The sequence below is a fragment of the Marmota monax genome, unplaced genomic scaffold, assembly GCF_021218885.2.
Source record: "Marmota monax isolate L192 unplaced genomic scaffold, Marmota_monax_Labrador192_F-V1.1 WCK01_AAM20220418_F8-fsc00154, whole genome shotgun sequence".
Taxonomy (NCBI): Eukaryota; Metazoa; Chordata; class Mammalia; order Rodentia; family Sciuridae; genus Marmota; species Marmota monax.
The window spans coordinates 3,097,091-3,120,425 of record NW_026691933.1 but is presented as its reverse complement, the minus strand read 5'-3'; positions in this window follow the sequence as shown (position 1 = coordinate 3,120,425).

The window sequence follows — 23,335 nt, the reverse complement described above, 5'->3', positions numbered from 1 at the left end:
TCCATGGCAGGGAGAATTATAGAGCAAGACAGAGTAAAAATTATCTTTAAAAACTCTCCTTTTCATACCCAATAATATTTATGCATGCACATGCAAGGGCTTCATGCCATCTCTTTTGCTTACTTTGAATCTGGCAGAAATCTTTGTGTGAATGTTAGCAATTGTCTGTACATGTGAGTAATTACTTATACTTTAATAATTATCAGTATGTCATATTCTGTATTGGATTATTGTAAATCACGGGTGACAGGGATGTCCTACAGGAGTGTGGAAATGAATGGAACAGAGAAAGGATATTTATCCAGAGCTAGATTTGGAAGGGAGTCAGCCATCATCATTGTATTTTGGCAGAGACTCAAAGGCAGCAGACAAGCGGCAAAGGTTTATTATGTAAAATATGGAAAGCTGCAGATATGCCCTGTTGAGAGGCTATTAGCCTGGGGAAGCTGTATGTGGGCTCACTAAAGGTGGAGGTACCCTATGTGGTTGGTTAGCAGTGCATGTGTCTTTCTCTGCTTGGTTCTAAGTTGAAAGTGGGCACAAAAATTAGGGAAGCTCTTAGTTATTACTCAGGGGCCATCTACTTTGGGCCAGTAGTTGCAGGGTTTATTGTTTGCTTCCTGGACTGGTCACTAGAGACATGCCAGTTATAGATAGGAGGCTGTCTGTCTGTAGCTGCATGATGGGGTAGCTGGGTCAGCTGCTGCTGATTGAGTCAGAATTCTACAGTGATACATGATCTGGTCATTGTCTGCATATTCAGTCTCTCGGGAGGTAGTTGAATCCCCTTCTGCATCCTTGTCTTTCTTTCAGATACCTCTAGGTAAATTGATGCTGAGGCTCAGAGCAGGCACTTTGAGTGGCTCTTATACATGAGAACCATGAGGTCTCAAAAGAACATATCAGGTCCCACTGGGTTCCCCCGACTCTATCCATGCTCTTCTCAGGATCCAGGCCCATTCATGCCTCCACCTCCTGACTTGGCATTTTAAAAGAAATGTATGATACAGCTATCTCACCATTGAAGGTATATCCAGAGGAAATGTAATCAGTGTGTTGAAGGAATATGTGCACTCCCAAGTTCACTACAGCACTATTCACAATAGCCAAGAGAAAGAATCAACCACGGTATCCGCTGATAATGTGTGGATAATGTCACACACAACATACACAATGGAGCCACAAAATGAATGGAACCCTATCATTGCAGCAACATGAATGGAATAAGAGGACATCAAATTAAGTAAAATAAACCAGGCACAGAAAGACAAATGCTGCATGTTCTCATTCATCATGTGGAAACTAAAATAGTTGATTTCAGAGCAGTGGTCACAAGAAAATAGGAGGAATATGGGAGAGGATGGATAACAGGTGTCAAAGTATAATTATAAGGGTCAAGTTCTAGTGTTCTACAGTACAGTATAAAGAGACCATAATGCACAAGTTATTGTTAATTTTATGAAGAACTTGAAGAGGAGTTTGAATGAAGACAGAAATGCTACTTACTCTAATTTGATCATTACCTATCATATACATGTATTGAATTATCACACTGAACCCCATTACTATATAAAAGTATTATAAGTAGATTAGAAATAAAAATGGGGGAGAGGGATTGGAGATGGAGCTTAGTTGTATAGTACTTGCCTAGCCTATATGAAGCCCTGGGTTTGATTCCTGGTATTGCAAAAAAAAAAAAAAAGTATTGTTTTAGAAAGTAATATCTGTGGGGTTCAAAATGCAAAACAGTAAATATGAGAGTGAAAGACTTCCTCCCACTGGGTTCCATCTACCTCATACCTCCACGGTGCCCGCCAATAGTTAACTACTTTGTTTTGTGCTTTTAAAAAATATATGTGTAGGGGGTCTGGGGTTGTGGCTCAGCGGTAACAGTGCTTGCCTAGCGTGTGCAAGGTGCTGGGTTCGATCCTCAGCACCATGTGAAAATAAATAAATAAATAAATAAATTAAATAAAGGTATTGTGTTCAACTACAACTAAAAACAAAAATATTTTAAACAATCTATGTGTGGGAAACCCCTCCCAGAGTTTAAAAAAAATGGAGCAGATACAAGAGTATTTTTCTTGCTTTCATATAAAACGGGTACAGTATTATAATACTGTTTTGTATCTTGTTAACTTAATTTTCTGATATTTTTGTATATTTGTATATAGAGGATATCACATTTTCTTCTTTGTTAGAAAACCTAACTGCATAGTAGTTTTTTCTTTAACATAAACTATTTAACTATCCTCCTCCTGGGAAACATGGCACTATTTCCATTTTTTTTTTTTTTTTGGTACAAACAAAACTACAATGAATAAACTTGTCTTCATGCCATTTTTACCTGTGTAGATATATCTGCAAAATAAATTCAAAGAAATAGGACTCATTGGCGGAAGTAAATATTCTTTGACACTTTTGCCAGCTGTGGCCCTGATGCTCTCCTGGGGAGTTATACTGATTTCTATCCCCACAGCAGCCTGTGGGATGCAGACTTATAGTCATTCATTTCTTAACTAACTCTCATGGAAGACCTTCTGAGTGGCAGGCATGGAGCTGTGTCTGATGGAGGAAGCACTTCTCCCTCCCAGTCCCTAGGTGCTGGCTTCAGAGACTTCCATTTTTGGTTTCATGGATGAAAGTGTCTCCTGTGGGTGGGCTGCAGAGCCTTCAAAGGGCATGCTGGTGCCATCATCCAGGTTGAGGGGGGTCACTCCAGGCCTCCCCCAGCCGAGCCTACACAGATGTTTCTGCTCTGTTTGTTTGTTCCTGATGGCTTTTGACCCTACCTACTTGGAGTTTCCTGGTAACCATTCCTGAGGCCTGGCCTCCACTTTGCTCCATCTCCTTTACTAGGCTTTCTTCCCTACTCCCCCTCAGACAGGTCAGTTTTTAAGTCTGGAGTTTCAGGCACGAGGACCAGGATGGAGCAGAGAAAACATGAATCTGAGCAAAACAGATTCTGAATGTTTTTACCTTTGGTTCTTGGAGTTGCTTCATGCCTGTCTGGGCTTATCCTCCGAATCTTTGCTCATCATCCAAATCTCTACTTCAGCTCTGGAGTGGAGGTCCCAACTGCATATAGGAAGCACCCATATTAAGTAGATAAAGGCATGAACTGGGAGTGCCCAGGGAGATGCAGAGAGTGCTGGCAATCTTTATAGCTCCGGTCACTTGCTGTTATGCAGGAATCCTGGACCCAGGAATCCAGAACTTTTAGATATTTTCAAGAGAAGGTAGAAACCTCTATTTTTACATTAAATGATACAACACTAAAAGCGTTGACAATGAACTCAGCTTGAAATAACATCTCTAACAGCTCTAAGGACTCCAACAGCACATACAAGAGTAGGGGTTAGTTGGTCCGTAGCTGAAACAACTTACAGCTCTGCCTCAGAGTCTGGTGTCTCAGGGACAGCTGAGCCGTGTCATCTTCTCTGTCTCATAGCTGTATGGACCTGGATGGGAGATGATTGGCTGCCCTTTAGAACAACTAAAAATGCTGCAGTGAGTCTTCTTGGACAGTTCTCTATTCTATGAAATCTTGATCCATTTTAAGTACATTAATTTACAATAAAATTTTTATGACTCTCTGAGACTTTTATCGGGGAAGGCCCACCCATCCCCAGCAGATTTGTTCTGGGGCTTGAGTCTCCTCTAGGGAGGAATCTGCAGCGATTGCTTCTCACAGGTATGGCTGCTTTCAGAAGCTGAAGCAGTCTCATCATGAGTCACACCTTTATCTTGATTCTTTCTCTAACAGTCTTCTGAGGAGCTCTTTACTTAATTCCTGCCTGGAACAGGCCCCCCCCCTTTTTTTCTGGGATCTGGAGCCTCATATTGGAAAGAAGATTTTTTATTCTAGAACCCATGCTACCTCTCCAAGTTCCAGTTTCCTCAGTTGTAAAAGGAGGTCAATAATAATGCCCTCTTGGCTTCACAGAGAGGTAGTGAAAATCAAATTGCTTTATGTAAAAATGCTCTCTGAACTGCAAAAGATTTCAAGGGTATGAAGGGGTATTTTTCCTATTTTTATTTATCGCACAAGAACATTCTAACTATAAAAAAGGAAATGCTGGAGACATAAAAGGATCTGCTATCTCACTATGCTAACCCACGTGCAGTCATATTTTCCAGTATTTTATATTCTCTTCCAGTTCTTCCCCACATAAAAAAAAAGCAGACTGATTCTGAGCTGAGCTGCCTCTCCCTTCAGGCAGCCCTCTGCCCTTCTGTCCTCTAGCATATGGGAGGGGAGCAGAAATAATCCCTTCACAGGATGCCAGGTGAATGATTTATTACGGAGAATTTTGAAAGAAAGCTGACACTCTATGCAGAGTTAGTGGTTTCATGCAGATATCCAATAGACCAAATAGATAAAACATACCAAACACGTATAATTTATAATAGACAAATACTCAAGGATGTCTTCTTCACAATGATGCCTTATTTTATAGAGTTTTCATAATTTTAAAAGAGTTCTCATTTGTATTATATCATGCTCTTCTTGCAACAGTGTTAGAAGGTGACAGGACAGACCAGACATATTTATTATTATTTTATGGCTGAAAACGAAAAGCCCCCAAAATTCTAAGGAATTTTTTTCAAGGTTACAGTTAATTTTTGTTAGGACTGGGCTTGTTATATGGATCTGATAGATGGACTTTTTGTTTTCTAAGTTTCTATCAATTTAATTCTGTGCATTCAGTGACCATAGATTGGTGCTTCTTTTGTATTAATCCCTTCATAGTGCCATTTACGTAACAAATACTCACTGATTGTTTGATTAAACAGGTATGTTTGGAAACCACACTGATTGTTTGATTAAACAGGTATGTTTGGAAGCCGCACGAAGGTTATCTGAATATCATGCCCATGGTAAAATACAATGTACTGTAACCCCTTAAATGAACCCAGTGAGCTTCAGACCTGGCTGCTTGACATGTGCTTGAAAGATGTGGGTCACAGACTGAGATTTAAAGGTCCATTGATTATTATATTAGTATCTGCTTTGTGTGTTGTCGTAAAGTTTGCTAACTACTTTCACATCTGTTATTTCACGTGTCCTCAGTGCACCTCTTGGAGGTGTGTTGAATGAGTGGCATCTGTTGCCTGTCATCAGGAGTGGAAGTCTGAACACTGCATCTTGATATTGGAGTTGCCAAGGGAAATACAAAAGTAGTCAAGCCCTGGACAGAATAATGCTTTACTCATGTAAAGAAGAGACAGGCCAAAATTGCCTTTCATACTAGTTGTTGGTGCCCCAGGGTCAGGGGGTCTGCCCAGCAGCTGACCCAGGGCAATGGGCCTGTGCACACAGTGCTCTCGTGCAGCAGAAGGACCTCTTCTCTCCCCAAAGGAAACAGATGTAGCAATGAAATTGACCAAATGCCACATGATGCACATGCTTAAGGAGAACAAAGGGCATACATATTGAGTGTGAAACAGGGAGACAGAGCCCACACAAGGCGAGAAGCCCAGCACAGAGCGTGCAGACCTCATCTTTTGATAAGGAGGCACTCTAGGTCCAAGGACCATTCTCATGCAGTTTTAAGTAGGCGGAAAGACTGTGCACAGGAGATCACTTTCCCAGCAAGGTAGTCAGGACAGAACTAACTCAGATATGTATAGACCCTGCAGCCTTTTAGCTGTTCAATATTCCATTTGTATATCCAAATAAGAGTTCTCAAGTCTCCCTTCTGTGTTGCAGTGAGCCCACCCAGAGGTTTCATGAATTTTCAGGGGAGACCAGCTTAGGGCTGGAATGTAGAGATGACAAGTTCTGTTTGGGGCTCTTGTAAGGGAACTGTGCAACCTCATTGTCATCCTCTGCCCCTCCCATCTGCACCCAGAATGCTGTCTGATCCTCAGGGCTGCCTGTGCCTTCCCATCTTCATCTGCTAGCACAGGTAACCTTTCTTCATCCCAATCATTTGCCACTCACACCAGATGGTTGTGTACTGCTGACGTTAATGGGAAATGGAAAGCAATTACACCCCAGGTGGGAAACCACCCCAACTCCATACAGATGCTCCTGTTCATAGAAATCTATAAAATACTATGCACCAAAGAAAATTTCTTGTTCACCTGCTGCCTTATTATGAGACTCTTCTTACTGCCTGCAGTATATTCTCTACCTTCCCTTTCTCTCACTTCTGATGATTTCCAGCTCCTTTATTTGGGACTTAATGTTTTTCTCACTTTGATTTTTCAGAACAGTCTCTTTCTCCTGTTTCTTAAACTTTCTCCTTCCGGTCCATGCTCTGAAAACTCATCAAGGTACTTTCCTGAAGAGCATTCATCCCAAGTTGAGTTCTGAATTCTTGCTAAAAGTGACTGCAGACCCTCCTTATTTTAAATACATATTTTCCTTTCCTTCTAACAACTGTTCCCACTTTATAGATGAGGAAACTGAGCCTCTGAGTCTTTAAATTGTTTGTATGAGCATCAGAACTATGACCTTGTTCTGAAGTTAGTCTGTTCCACCCTTCTATTTGTTCAGCAGGGTTCAATGTTAATAGTATTTGTTGTGATGATATCAAGTTGTATCTTAATTTACTTTTATCCATTATCAGCGATTGCTTCAAAGAATACATTGACTTTCCACTATTCTGAATTCAAGGAGGAAAATCTCAATGATAAAGAGCAATGAATGTCAGGACTGTGGTTAACACAGCAGACTCAGGCTGTTTATATTCCTTGTAAAAATAATTGTCTCATTAATCTTCACCTCACCCACCTAGTCCTGTTGCCAAAGTCAAGTTAAGGATGCAGATGAACTGCAAATATATCATCATGCACACAGAACAAAGTACCCACACCAATGTGGTTTGAGGTGACCATGAGTGCTGAGGGGTCAGATGCTAGAGATGAGGGAGATGAAGGTCCATCCTCTGAGATGGACCAATTCTCAGTCACAATGGAAACATGCCATGCATGTGAACAGGCACAGAGAGGCCTTCCTACCAGGGGAGTGCTAATGTCCCGTGGAATTCGAGTCCACCAGATTGACTCAATGTTGAATTAAATGGTAAGCTTTTACTCCCTTTTTAGATAAACATTTATTTTTCAGTGGTCATCCTGCTGTCACAGAAGCAGTGACATCAGAAAATGCACACAGATAACAGTTTTTGCTTCAATGGACAAATTACATCACAGGATATTAATTGGAAAAGAATGTATTATGGCAGATCATTGATTTGTGAGCTCAGCTTAGGAGAAGGAAATGAAGACAACAAATCCTCAGAGGTTGATTAGACATATTTAGGAAAGATGAATGGATGTCTGACACTAATGAAGTTTTCTTATTCAGTAGTCATTTATTGAGCCAGGTACAATCCTAAAAACAGAAGAAGCAACAGTGCAAGACACTGTGCTTACCTTTAAGGAGAACATGGAAAAATGGGTGAATAAATTAAAACTTCACAGATTGTGCTCTGAGAGGTAATCCAGGGGTGCTGTGAGAACATGGAGAAGCACCTTCTTGGTGAAGAAGGATCGCTCTTCTTGCAAGAGCTTCTTTAAAGCTGGTACCTGAAGGCCGTGGAGTGTGCCAGGCACAGGGAAAGGTGGAGATGACACTTCAAGCAAATGAACTCAACTGGGTATGCAGTGGTAGAGGAAGAGAGAAAGGATGGTTTGAATTTTGAACATATTGAGACTGATGTGTTTTGGGAGCATCTAAGTAGAGATGACTAGGAAAAAGTAAGGAAAGCTTACGTACAGGGCAGAGGAATAGTCTAGGGAGGAAATGTAGGCTGGGGAGCAGACTGGGGGGGAAATGTAGGTTGGGAGCCATGTCCCCTCAGTCCTGCAAGCACTGGAATTTCAACTGAGCTCTTAGGAAATGTAGAATGGGACAAAGGTAACCCAGAAGGACTCCAACATTTAAAAGATGGACAGAAGAAGTAAAATCTCCAGAGGAAGCTGGGAAAGAAGATCTCAGAAGTGGGAAAGAGAGGAAGAGAATGACATGATGCTACTCTGTTCACATTTTACTTGGAGGAACAGCCACTACAGTCTCACAGTAAAGACCCGCCAACTAGCCCCACAGAGGCCATACACACAGCACTGGAACCAGGCATTCTGGTAGGATGTGGCACCTGCCACACCCAGCAGGTCTGATGGCCAGATTCAGCTTGTAGACTGCTAGTTAGAGACCCCTAAACTCAACTTACTGTTTAATTTTACAGACAGTGAAATCGGCAACTGGTTGACTCAACTTTTGTTATTGTCAAAGCAAAGGGAAAACATCCCGAGGCAGGTTCATTCACATGTACCCTACGGCTTCCATTTTAAGTAGACTTTTGTAACCTGTAAATTTTGGTTTTTAGGCATTTTGAGGGAATATAAGATGTTCATTTAATAAACTAATTAAAATAATTATTCAATAATAAGCTAATTAAAAATCTTCATGCTGATCTTAAGAAATGGCAGTCTCATGTATCCTGTGCTCTCTCTTGTAAGCATAAGGTAGTATGTTTGCCTTATAGTTGGTAGCTTCATTTCCCAGATACAGCAAGCAAGATCCCAGAGACTGCTCAACCACAGCTGGAATCTTTTGACAACATGGTAATCTTTTTTTTTTTACCCCATTATTTACTTTTTATTTATTTATTTATTCTGTGTGTGTGTGTATGTGTGCTAGAAATAAAACTCAGAGCTTCAGGCACACTATGCAAGGGCTCTACCCACTGAGCACCATCCCCAGTTCAACAATGCAGTATTTTAAATTAGCAAAATTCCTCCAACTCTATTCATACCTTTGGGGCATCTGCTATGAGCTGAGTGGTACTATGCAAAATGTGTTTTGTTTTTGTTTTTCATTACTATCCATGTAGATACTGGTGCCAGAGGATGACTTAATTCTAGAGCAGAAATAATACCAACCATCTTTCATATCTTGAGGAACACTTTACAATTCTCTGCATAAGCTACCGAAGCTTTGGAGTCAATAACAAATGCTTCCCCTCCCCATCAATGTTTCGTTTGGTTTTCTTGTTTCCCTTTTCTCACTTCATTTTCTCCCAGTCCCCCACCCCCCCCTGCCCCCGACCACCCACCTTCTTTTGGTACAGGGAATTGAACCCAGGGGTGATATACCACTGAGCCACATCCCCAGCCCTTTTTATTTTTTACTTTGAGATAGGGTCTCAATTAGTTGCTTAGGGCCTCACTAAACTGCTAAGGCTGGCCTTGAACTTGGGATACTCCTGAGCTGCTGGGATTACAGATATGCACCACCATGCCCTGCCTACTTCTTGTTCTTATTTCCATTTTCTTTCTTCCCTTCCTCGCTTTTACTTTTCTGTTTTCCATTTCCACTCTCCTCCTCCTCCCCTTCCTCCTCCGCCTCCTCCTCCCCTTTCTCCTCTTCCTCCTCCTTCCCTTCCTCCTCCTCCTCTTCCTCCTCCTCTTGCTCTTCCTCTTCCTCCTCCTCCTCCTCTTCCTCTTCCTCCTCCTCCTCCCTCTCCCCCTCCTCCTCCTCCTCCTCTTCTTCCTCCTGCTCTTCCTCTTCCTTCTCCTCCTCTTCCTCCTCCTCCTCCCCCTCCTCCATTCTCCTCCTCCTCCTCCCTCCTCCTCCTCTTCTTTCTTCTTTTTTGGTTCTGCTTTCTTACTTCCATTGTATATGCCGCTTCCTTTTCTTATTTTCATTTTTTTGTTCCCTTCCTGTCCTCCCTTGTTTTTGCTTTTCTTATGTCACTTTCTTTCTTTTCTCCCCTTTCTATCGCCCATTTATCACTTCCCTTTGCTCACTTCTTTTTTCTCATGTTTTTTCCCCTTTCCTCTGACCTTTGTTGTTTCCCTCTCTCACTTTTCCTTTCTTACCACCTCTTTTAAGCTTTTCTTTCTTGTGACCCTTTAATTGTGTTTCTCTTCCTTCTTTCCCTCCTCCTCTTCCTGCCCCCCTTCCCTTTTGCAGTGTTAGGGAAGTGTTCAGGAAGCAGGTTTATTTAAGCTGCAGTGGTCCAGAGGGGGCTAATGACAAAAATCCCTGGACCCTGAGTCTGGAAATTCTTTGACTTTTATACCCAGTGGAGGGGGTGGGTTTACCTAACAGAGGTATGGTGTGTGCCATTTTCTGAGGCTAGACAGAGGTTTCACAAGTTTTTACCAAGGAAAACAGAGATAGTGAATTTTTGCACAGCAATAAGTTTGAGACAAGAGTCTATCACATCTTTGGTCTGCAAACCTGGCATTTACAAGAAAGAGGGAGCTTTGAATCACATGAAGCTCTCTGCAGAACTCCTGTGGCATCCTGTTGACACTCTTTGTAAAACATTTTTCTGACAAGAAGAGAAGCTTAATTATGGTAGGGATCTTTGGGGAGGCTACGTCATTTCTTTTGGGGGCTACTCCAGATGTACCACTAAGTCTTCATCCCTTTCTTTGATTCCGTCTTTCTTCCTGTTTTTATTCTTCCCTTTATTTCTTCTTGTTACTCTCTTAGGATTCCTTTAATTTTTTTCTTTCGCCCTTTCTGTTTTCCCTTTGACTTTTCTTCCTTACCATTTTCTTTCTTTCCCTTTTAAGTTTCTTCTTTCTTTTTTTAGTTTGTTTCCCTCCTTTTTTCTTTTTTCCCTTTCTTCCTCCTTTCGTTCTTTTCTATCTATCTTTCTTCCTCCTCTGCTGTTGTCACTGACTCTTAGTCTTATATGTATATGAGCTTTGATATTTGGTGTTCAGAGCAGTGTCTTGCATCTGCTTTCCAATAAGCTAGACCAACTTTCAAATCCTGCATCTGCTACCCTTAACAGTTAAGCCTCCCAGTGTTTCCATCTTGAGATAATCTAGTTGTTGGTTGAGTTGCCCTTTTAACTTCCAAATCAAAATGGCTTGCACCCCACTGTGCACAATGAGGCGGTGGGGGGGGGGGGCTGAAAGGGACTGTGGCGGTGGATCACATCTCTCCAGATTTTAGGTGAGAGGGTTGCTTTGGCTTTCTCCATTGGACTCTGAGCTCCTGTGTCTGACACATGGCTCAAGAGATGGGTCTTTCTGAGAGAGGGGCAAAGGACAGGTAGCTGATTATCAAAGAAAAGTAAATGAGTTGCTACCAACTTGCCTGCCTATAGCACTTCCCTGCTCAACTGGTTCCTAACACCTCTGGGGGAGGAGAAGGATCCCAGGGTCCAACCCAAGAAATTACCCCCTGAGGCTATGCTTTCCTGCCTTTGGGCACTTCATCTGCAAGGAAGAAAGGAGGTGGGGGTCCATAAGGAGACAAGACACCCCTACTCCAGTAGGTATAACTCTGGGTCCTCTCCAGAGGAGTCGACTATCTCTGTTCTCTTTCTACACTTGCCTCAGTGTCAAGGATGTGATCCTGATTTCCAAGACTGGTATCATTTTCACAGTCTTAAGCTTTCTCTTTCTCCTCAAAAGCAGCACCTCCAATATAGACTGCCACTCTCTCTTGGCTTCCTTTTGAAAACATCTTTGTCTGCTTATAGCTGACTATACTGATGGACTGAAGCCAACGAGGAGGTCTACATCTCCATGTTTCAGTGTGGGTGTCTCTGTAAAGCAGAGGTGGCAGACTTGTGGCTAGCAAACTAAACTTTGTCAGAAAACAAAGGCATCCACAGACGTGTTATATGTGGCTGTTTCATTAAAACTTTTGAATTAATTGCCTGCATGGGAGATTTCATATCAAGATGATGTAGCTCTTCTAGTTCCCTCACTGGGGAATGAACCCAAGAGCACTATACTACTGAGTTGGATTTTCTTCCATTTTTTTACTTTTTATTTGAAGACAGGATCTTGCTAAGTTGCCAAGGTTGACCTTGTTACCCTCCTGCTTCCGCCTCTCGAGTTGCTGGGGTTACCAGTGTGCACCACAATGCCTGACTTCTAACTGCTCTTAAACAGGAACCAGGTGATGCTGATCCCTCATTTCTGCATGATTGGGTGCACTCGAGTGTGACTTCCTCTCTTTGGGGAGCCTGGATGTCCAGTTCACCACACTCTACCTAGCTGCATCACCTGTTTTCTTACTTATCTGGTCCCTAAAGGCACTGGAAGAAAAGGAACTGTTGTCTTTAATAATTATTTCCCAAAACATGTTGCTTATGATCTGAATCCTCTAAATGTCTTCCTGGCTCAGATCCTCCTTGAAGTAATGGACTTGGGGTAGAATAAATCTTAGGACATGAAATAGAGGAAATGAGTTTGTCAGGAGAAAAAAAAATAGGTGAACAACATTTTCTCTTTAAATAATGGTTTGTTAATTTTTCCTGTTGTCCCCAGGGTAAGGTGGTGCTTTGGGAGAGATATAAAGTCAAATAAATAAAACCCTTAAAGTACTTTTAAAATTTTGTTCTAAAATCTTTATCTTTGTTAATTATAATTTTCTTTCCAAAATATAGCACTGTGTTTAATTCTTGCCTGTTGCCTGCTTTCAGTTAATTTTCAGTTAATTTCCTCAAAAGAAAATTTCTAACATTTTTTTGTAGTTAGGATTTTCCTCTTTCCTATGTTGCTCAGTACTCACACACTATACAAAGTCAGTTCTTCCTTGACCACATAATATAAAATTGCAGTCCCTGGTACCATCTGCCCCCTTTCCTGGGTTTTCAGTCCCTTTCTCCATAGTAATCACCACCATCTGACATGGTATATTACTTTTACGTTATTGTCTGTCTCGCATCATTAGACCCACAAATGTAGGATATTTTGCTATTTCAATCTCTCCTGGCTTTTTGTGCAACCTCAGCAGGTTCTCAGGAAAGATTTGTGAAATAAATGAATCTTGGGTCAAGGAGGGAGCTAGCCTCTCCTGTGGCTGCCACAGAGACCCAGCTCCATCAGTTGGGTCCTAGAAGAAGACAAGCAGCGCTTGAAGCTGGGTGATCTGTGGACAGTTTAATGAAGGGACACTGCTTACAAAGATGTGGATGGGGGTTAAGAAAATGAACAGAGAATAATGTGGGATCAGCAATTGCTACTACCATCTTTGTTCCTGAAGGGATAAGAGGAGGGACCCTCTCCCAGAATCCAAGCTACAGGATAGCGATGCAGAGAAGACAGCTTGATGAAATTTGTGACCTCTGCGAGAGGGATTCAGAAACATGCCCTGACTCTAGAGGAAGGAGTCAGGTCTCTTGGCCTCACCTCCACGTTATTGAACTCAGTGAAATAGAAGAAAAAGCCTGACGGCTGGTTTTTGAGTGTGGAGGTAGACCAATGGAAAGGAGCCAGTGTGAAAACTGTTGTGGGCTTCCAGAAGGATCCACTTCTTATCCAGAATAGTCATGGTTAGCAACAGGAAAAGGATCTGTGGGGATGCTGGAAGCAGGGCCTCCTAGTCCAAAGTAGCAGGCAGTCAGGACACAGGTAAGCAACCAAAAGTCAGAGTACCCAGCTGACAGCTGTTCAAAATGTATGTGAACAGTCACTCGCGGGTCAGTCTACAGGAGCAGAAGAACAAGAATGAAGAAAGTGATCTGAAGCATGGGAAGTTGGAGCTGTGGACATGATGGTGGGGCAGGCAATGGTGCCTTTGTCAACAACATCTACTTGTTGAATAGTGTTTCAGTGTTCCTGTGTTTCTGGTAAAAGGCACTTTTTTTTTTTTGATGTGCTGGGGATTGAATTGAGAGCCTTGTGCATGCTTGGAAAGTGTTCTATCACTGAGCCACCTCCAGCCCTTCAAATGCACTTTTAGTTGTCTCTTAAATGACATGCCATAATCAGCTTCTGACATGGTCTAATTATGCTACATCTTTGTCTTTACTTTTCTGCAGTCTGTCCATCTTATTTTTTCCTTCCACCTTTTAAAAACTTTTTATGTATTTTAAAAGCAATTCATATTATTTGGGGATGTTAATAAACTTCATAAAGTATGATTCAACAGTTCTTCCTCTTTTTGCGTCTCTCTCTGTAACTTTTCCCAAACCATGACAGGGGCCTGAGCCCAATTAATTTTGTACTGAATTTTTATTATTCTGACTACTGGATAGTTGGAGACAAGTGTGACCTCTGCTCCTGAAGACTTTGCTGGGCTTCTCTGATGTCTTTTCAGGTGCTGTAGAAAAGCCAAATATGTCTTTGTACATGTGCATTAGGCCTAATCTTCCCTGTTCTAAAAATTTGAATATGACCCAGGGGGCAGGCTCAGCATACACAGAACAAACTATATAAAGCTAATACTTTCCTTTCTAAAATGGCATCCACTTCAGTGTTCATATGAAGCAGATTGATCTTGCAGATGTTTGTGCCTACCCAATTAACCAGCATTCTACCACCTGACAGCTGATAATTCAGAATTTGCTGATTCGGAGATTGCTTATGGCTACAGAAATTTAATCCGTTCACTATGTATAACCAGTAGCTCCTTTGCTTGTGTCTAAGCCCCCATAGGAGCTATCGGCCCTGCACGTGCTAGGTTTTTGACAAGGCATTTTTGCACATACAGGATTAAATTATTTCACAGGGGAAAAGAAAAGAGCCAGAGATGGGAATATTGAAGGCTCTGAGAAAGGGGAAAACAAGGTCATAGCAAGTGCTTTTTCTCTCCTGAATGCTTGAGTACCACAGGAATCCTTATAAGCTTGCTGGTTTAGGAAAATGACTCCAATGTGTCCAATCATTTCTTCCAAACTGCCTTATTCATAGACCACTGCCTAAAAATTTGAATGAAAAAAAAAGAGGCAATATAGGTCAGGTCTCGGGAAAATTCTTAGGTCGTTGAAGTACTGTGGCTATCCCTCCTCTGGTTCTTATATCACCTTTTACAATGAAGCTGGGTCAGCTTTTCATTGCTGTGACCAAAATACCCGACGAGAACAACTTGGAGGAGGCAAAGTTTACTTTGGTTTGGTCACTGGCTCCAGTGCTTTGGGCATGAGGTGAGCCTGAGCATCAAGGCAGAAGAGCATGCTGGAGGAAAGCTGTCAGCTTACGGAGGCTGGGAAGCAGAGAGAGAGGGGGAGAAAGGGACTGGGAAGAAACTAAAGCCTTTCAGGGCATTCCTACATGGCTCACCTTCTCCAGCCACGTTCCAGTTCTATCTGCCTGTAGTTACTACTCAGTAGTCCTTCCAAATGATTAACCCATCAGATTAATTCACCGATGAGACTACAGCCCCATAATCCAATCATTTCCTAAAAGCCCCACCTCTGAACTTTGCTGTACTGGGGAACAAACTTTCAATATGTGAGTTTTTTTTTTTTGTTGTTGTTGTTGTTTTTTTGCAGAGGCAGGAGAGAGGGATGTCCAGGTCCAAACCATAACAGAAGCCCTGAACATGTTTGTTTATAGTTTGAGCTGCCAGCTGTGTTCTCTAAATTCAAGGCATCTCGATGATAGGGATTGGGTTTTATTCTGCTATGGAGCAGGTACCCAGAGTCCTGACTTTTGAGTTCAGTAATGAACTGTGCAAGTCTGGCACTAACATACCAGCACTTTAAAGAATGTTTTTCTGATGCAAAGGAGACAGAGGTGAAGGACACCGTGGAGAGAAACATCACAAGAGAAGAGGGACCTGGGCTGGCTGGGGCATACAGACCTTGTCAGGCTAGCTTGGCGTAGTGTCATGTCTTAGAGACTAGTTCTGTATGGAGGAACACCACAAAGCAAGAAAGAACCTAAAGTTAAACCAGGAGCACAATGTTGGTGCATGGGCCATGATTTGGATGTCCAAGAGTATCACCCCAAACAAATCACTGCTGATCTGTGTTGGATCAGCTTTCATTCTATGGATATCACAGAAAAAGGGGTGAGACCAGTGCTGGGGCTGTGATAGAAGGAGTGGTGACAGTGGGCAAATTGGGTCTTCCAGTTCTTCCTCTCTGCATGGCATGTAGAAGTCACATGGATCCCTTGGGTCTGACAGAGCCCATAGGGTCTCAAAGAATCATAGTAAATGTTGGCCTTAAGGAGTAGCATCTGGACTTTCTGTGGTTAAGAATGGATTGGCACTCCAGTGATCAACTAGAGAAAATAGGAAGAAATTTTTTTTCTCTAAGTTGAGGAGGCCAGATATGAATTTTCACATATAAAGTCTAAAATAATTATGGAATATTGAGGTAGAGATTCTAGAAGACAGAGAGAAACAGGGACCTAAATTACAGGGTGAAATTGGAATCAGAAACATAATTTATAAATCATCAGCACATTGATAAGACTGTATTCTTCTTCTTTATATCCCAATACTTGTGGAGTAGGGGTGAAAGTTAATATTAAATGAATAAATTGGTGAATAAACGAATGAGTGAAGTTTTAACTACAGAGTATAATTAATCTCTAAAAGCAAATATGCTGAGACTTTTACATTCAGATGAGCTTTTCCTACTTCAAAGTGATCAACTTGGACTCATTCCCACAATGTCTTTATTGCCCAAGGCAATTTCAAGCTCTTATAGGAATTAACTGCAATGAGAACACATGCTTTTACTTACCTTCAGTAGTGGTGATTTTTTATCCTCTGAGGGTGCCTGAGGTTTCAGAAAATAACCCAAAGTAATTCAAAGCCACATTTGGGGAATGACTTGAGGAATAGGAGAGAGATCATAATTTTGATCATTAATAGTTTTAATAATTCCAAAGTGATGAAGATAAATTTTTAGCTCTGCACTGAAATATGTGCACCTCAAACCATAGCCTCCCAATAGTGATTATTCTGCAGTCCAATATCATACGGATTTTAGTGGGAAGAAAACAAAAGGTTAGCTGGGCACAGTGGTACTTGCCTATAATCCAAATGATCAATTTATAATCCTAGTGACTCAGGAGGCCGAGGCAGGAGAATTGCAAGTTCAAGGCGAGCTCCAGTAGCTTCATGAGGCCCCAATTCAAAATAAAAATTAAAAAGTGCTGGGAATGTAGCTCAGTGGTAGAGCCCTTGATTCTAACCCAAGTACTAAAAGAGAAAAGAAAGAAAGAAAGAGTGTGTGTGTGTTCTGTCTCTCTCTCTCTCTCTCTCTCTCTCACACACACACACACACACACACAGAGACACATATAGTCAAACATAGACCTTTATAAAGCTATAAAGTCTAGTTTTTGGTGTTGGCCAAAAGTATGCATTCTCAATTTCCTTTTCTTTCTTATCAGGATTTCCTTTCTCTTTCTTCTCCCCAATCCATTTAAGGTTCCTTTCGTCAAAAGAGCCACATTATTTAAAGTGCCCTTAGTAGACACAGTGTGGCTGACAATAGGACAGACTCTGAGAACTAGTAAATGGTAAGGGAGGTGGCCGCTCACTGTCCTTTGATCCTTCTGTCCTTTGTCACTTTAACCCACAACTGGATCTAACTGGGATGAGACTGCTTGGTTAGGTGGATACTGAGGTATTAAATTTTCATAAAGAGAACTTCACTCCTGTATTGAGGGGATGGATGGCAGAGAGGAGCCTGTGTGAGTGATAAACTCAGGAGACCTGGCTTCTAGTTCTGCCAATGCTAATAATATTTTTACTCCTACCCCTACTCCTGGTATTGCCGCTACTGTTACTACTATTTCTGTAATTCAGGTTTGTACACTGTTTTGTACTTTATAGAATTTTTCTAACTGATATGTTTGAGTCTTTACAACAGTCCTGTGAAACTGGAGGACACTAAGTGGTCCCTTCTCAGTGAGCTTTCAAGTACTCAATCGAGAATGACAAGGCAAGTCACATGAGCTCCTGAGGCTGGACATGCTAAGATCCACTTATATTATCAACTTTATGCTCTGGTCTCTTATCAGGATGTACAAGAGTCCCCTAACCTACAGTTTTGCTTTCTAAGTTTTCCGTTATCCATGGTGAGCAGAGCCTACCAAACGGCCTCTTAGTCATTTAGTAGCCATCTTGGTTACACATATGGCACATGACAGTGCTTGTGTTCAAGTGACCCTTACACAGTAGCCTAACAGGACACCACAGCGCCTCTGTCCTTCAAGTTATGTGCTTTCATCATGTGGCCATTGTGTCTTACACTATCACAATAGGAAGTATGATATTTGGAGAGACAGTCGGAAAGCATCTTCACATAACTTTTATTATGGACCATTGTCTTAATGGTTTTATTTTATTATTAGTTATAGTTAATCATTTTTGTATTTGTTCTCTTTAGGTATACATGACGGTAGTGTGTATTTTGACTTATCATACATACATGGAGTGTAATTTTTTGTTAATCTTTGTGCCTAATTTGTAAATTAGACTCTATCATGGGTGGGTACGTATAGGAAAAACCATAGCATGTGTATGGTTTAGTGTTATCCAGTTTCAGGCATTCCCTAGTCTTCAAATGTATCTCCCATAGATAAGGAGAGCTGCTGTACTATGTCATCATACATAGAGTGATTTTGCATTTCATGAGGTCTTTAGAAACAGGGGATTGAAGGGGATCATTCCTGCATGCTAAGAGTTAGAATATGCGCAAAAAGCAAGCACAAGTTACATTAAAATTAAATACTTTAGGGGGAAAAAGTCATGGAAGTGTTTATTTGGAGCATATTTTAGTCTTACTACTTTTCCCCCTAGGCTGGGTAGAACCATTACTCTTATCTGAAAAGTTGCCATGGAAACCGATTTGTACTGTTCTCTCTTTGCCATAGTATTTTTCTCAGGCACTCGCTATCTCTCAAAAATCTTAACAGCAGTGAAACAGACATCAAACCCCAGAGGATTGAAAAATGGGATTTGTATTTCTTCTCCACACCCTCACCCTCCTCCCTTCAAAGGCATGACTTGACAAATTGGCAGCTCACAAATTCTACCAACAACGATCCATTTTCCACGCAGACAGATGCTGACAAGAGCGCCTGCCGTCCCAGCAAGGGGAGGCCTGTGATTGCCAGTCTGTGGGGCTCTCGGAGCCTGCAGTCCCACCTGCACAGGATCCAGGTGCTCTGTCCAGGTCCTCACACTCATCACATTTAAAGAGACATGAGAAACACAGAAATATTGTCCATCCCATCAGAACAATCGAGCTGATTTCAGAAATGGGAATGAGGGTCTCCTTCCATCTTCTGTGCAGTTCCCCTTCTCCCTCCCATTCCCTCCCACCTCTAGTCCCTGCTTAGTGGTAATCTTCTCATGCTCTTCCTCCCTACTCTGTTTTGAGTCACCCTCCTTATGGAAGGAGACCCTCATTGTTATACAAAATTACATATATGATGGTGTGAGGGGGAAGAAAAAAAAAGAGAGAGAGAAATGTGTCACAGTAGATTGGGTAGAGTGGAGGGGAGGGGAGGGGAGGGGGGATAGGAAGGGCAGCAGAATACAACAGACACTAGTATTGCTGTATGTATAAATGTGGCTGTATAACCAATGTGATCCTGCAATCTGTACACGTGGAAAAATAAGAATTCATATCCCATTTGAATCAAATGTATGATATGTCAAGATCATTGTATTGTCTTGAGCAACCAATGAAAAAAAAAAGAAATGGGAATGAGGGAGAGAGGCTTGTTTTAATTTCAGGGTTCTGAATTCACTGACTGAAAGGAGGTTAGAGAAACAGGGGAAGAATCTGAAAGCACTGTGTTTACTACTCATCTTGTAGGTGAATTTTCATCACGGTCCTTGGAGAGTTCTGCCACTTCAAACATATTTTCCATTATAGGGCAATGAGGTATTTTAGGCAATGTTCTTGCTACTCTCGTTGCCTCTGTGTGGCCTCTCTAGACTTCCCACAAATAATCATCCCAAGAGATGTAGGTGTTAACTTCCTGGCCATTGATAACTCAGCCTTAGAGACATGTAGCAGCACTTGCACCAGTCTCTGTTCAAGCACTGATAAGCCCATAAAGATAGGCGACATAGACCCACCTTTTGCAGAGAGGACTGTTAAAGAATTGTGGTCATTTACCAACAATTATGTGAAAAAGTGGTCAACATCTTCAGTCATCAGAGAAATGCAAGTCAAAATCACACTGAAATTCTATCTCTAGGCAGAATGGCTACCCTATGAACACAAATAACATCAAATGCTGGTGAGGGTGCAGGGAAAAAAGAATTATTATACACAGTTGGTGGAATGTAAGTTAGTACAGCCATTATGAAAATGAGTATGGAGATTCCTTGAAAAACTAAAATAGAACCACCATTTGATCCAGCTATACCATTCCTGGGTATTTATTCAGAAGAATTAAAGTCAGCCTACTTTAGAGATACATGCATATTCACGTTTATCATAGCACAATTCACAATAACTAAGTTATGGAATCAGGTGAGGTACCTGTTAATAGGTGAATTGGATAAAGAAAATGTGGGGGCTATGGTTGTAGCTCAGTGGTAGAACACTTGCCCCGCATGTGCGAGGCACTGGGTACGATCCTCAGCACCACATAAAAATAAATAAGATAAAGGTATTGTGATGTCTATCTACAACTAAAAAAAGAATTCAAAAAAGAGACAGCTTAAAGAAAGAATAATAAAAAGAAAATGTGGACACAATGGAGTTTAATACAGCCATAAAGAAAAATGGATAAAACAAAAGAGTATCATTTAAGTAAAACAAGTCAGACTCAGAAAGACAAGTACTGTGTGTTTTCGCTCATACGTGGAAGATAATGGCAAGAGAGGGTAGGACATTATGAGGGTAGAAGGGAGACTAAGGATCTCAGGGAGAGGGAAGAAGGGAGGGCAAGGTGAAGTGAAACTGACCCAGTTGTGTGACAGGCATGCATCAATATGACACACTGAAACTCACCATTCTGTATAATTTATATGCACCAATAAAAAAGAATTGTGGTCATTTAAAAGACTTCAAAATTATTAAAATTTTTGGAATACTGTGGCAGACTTCTTTAAAATGTTTCTTTCTTGATGTCTCAGGATCGTCATTAATAACATTGATTAAATGGAAAGCAGCATTATTATCTCTAAGTCATATTTAATAGTGTTTCCTTTAAAATCTACATTTTACTGAGCGCTCACTTTGCTCCAAAGTGCTTTACATATTTTCTCCCAATTAATTTTGGTAATAATTAGCTGGTAGGTGAATGGGGTTAGCTGCATCTCAAAGGTGAAGAAGCTGAGGCTCAGACAAACTGCCAGAAGTCACACAGCTAATGGCTTCAGAGACAGACAGCGTTAGATTGCAAAACCCAGTTTTTCAGCAGGAAAATGAGAGTGTTTCCTCTATTCTTTTGGGGAGGTAGATCCTTCACCTCTTCCTGCTCTGCTTTCTTGTCTTTCGTGGTCAGGTTGCCACTTCCCCTACCCTTTGGAATTCTTTCCCTGCAAAGGTGAGGAACAGTCAAATGCTGTCTCCTTACTATTTCCTGCACCTTTTATTGCTGCAGTTCTGACAAACTCAGAAGCCATTTTTGCTTTAGGAGCTTTACTGCTGATACCCACAGGAAAGATGGATAGAAGACAGTTGCCATTTCCATGGGAAAAATCACAATCTTAATATTTAGTCCCCATTATTTTGGACTAAGGCTTTGACTCTCACTTGAAGTTCTGACTACTACTGCTGTGACTGGTAGGTTGGCAGGCCTACCTTTGCTTAGAGACATTTCATCAGTTAGATCCAGAAGAATCTTGACCTCTAGCCTTCACATTCCCAGGCTGTTACTGAGAACCTCTCTGGAGTGTCTTGGGACATGGGCAACAGGTTGCTGCTCTTTGTGTTTTCCACTCCTGCCTCATCATCAGGCCACTAGGCTATCTTGTTGCTGATGGACCACACTAGTGTCCTCTACTACCACCAACCATCTGGCCTTAGATGGTGAGCAGTGGGTAGAGAGAGGTCACTGGTTTCCCTGCCGCTGGACTCCCCACTGCACAACCAAGGCCAGGCTCCTGATAATTACTTGGATGTTTAGAAATTCCATAAGAGTCATGCAACTCAATCATAAGTAGGAGCTCACACTAGATGAGGTCACCTCAGAGGGTCCACAGACAGCCTGGGGCCCTTCTTGGTTAGGGTGCTGCCTGCCTTCTGTCCTTGGGGCCAATACTTCCATTCACAGGGCTCTGCAGTGTCTGCACTTCAAAGTTCTGGTTCCAACAGTCCTTATAGGCCAGAGAGCAAAGTTTTTCCCTCTCACATCCCAGTCCCACATCAGGAGTCTTCATTTCCTGCTCTAAGAATGACTTCTTTTTGGTGGTGGGAATGAAAATTCTTTCCTGGATGGAAATCCAGCCCTACCTGTGGCATCTTTTTTGGTTTCTCATTGCCTTTTCTATTGGCCTGCTTCTGAGATTTGAAGAGTATTCTTTTGGGGATGAGGTAGCCCAAGAATTGAGGTGATGAAAGGGGATCTGCCTTTGTTAGCTTATCACCCTCCTCCAGGATCTACAAGAGGGAGCTAGAAGTTCCCAAGGAGAGAGTTGTCAGTGTGCCTTGCATGCAGTCTACCTCCTGACTGGAGAGGAGATGACGTGAGTAAAGAGTTCTCCCACCTTAAGTCAAACTTTAAGGACACTACTTGGAGCACTTGTTATGTGTCTTTTGAAACTGAAGAGTAAGGCACCAAACTTTTACTCAATAAAACTTAGAGTTGAACTGTGGAGAGAGAAAGTCAAGGTCACATTGGAAAACTCCCACAGTCTGGTGGGACAAGGATGAGTATGTGTTTCCTGCAGCACTAAGGTAGAACCACTGGGTGGGAAGCATGCATCAGTCTCCTTATAAAGGATCCTACTTGAGGGGACCAAGTAGAGAAATGAGGTGACTCTAGCAGAAGGAAAGACCATAGGAACCCAGGGGCTGAGGTAGTCAGAGGTGATGCCATCCATATCAAGAGATCTGCTGGTGGGAGACCTCCGCATATGGGATTTGTTCTCTGAAGAACCTTCAGAAAGCCTCATAAGAGAGGGAATCAGCACTTGCTCAAAGAGAAATATCCAGAAGACTCTTGGCCCATCACAACTACAGCAACCAGGTAAAATTGTATTTTCCATTTTTCTCTACCCAGGTCAACCTTTAAGTAGTGAAAACATTTCAGCTAGTAAGGAGGAAAGGAGCTGATGGGGAAAATACTAAACTTTTTACCAAGTCTCTCTTCCCTTCCGCTGACTTCTAAGTCTGGAGCAGAAGCTCTGACTGCAACAAAGAATTGAGGTTTTCATATTATACTACAAGGAAAAAGTTTTAATGATACTGAACTGAACATTTTAATACCTAGAAGAATGAGACTACTGATTGTTATCTGAGAGTATCTTAAAAAGCTATAGAGTCTCTTTCCAATTTGTATAAAAAAGAATCATAGTCCAAAACCAAGTGGGATTTATTCCAGGTACACAAGCCAAGTTTAACATTTGAAAGGGAGAATCAGCTATTGTAATCAATCCCATCAACAATCTATGAAGAATCATGTGATTATATGAATTGAAACATAAAATCCATTTGATGAGCTGTAATATCCATTCATGACAAAAAAAAAAAAAACC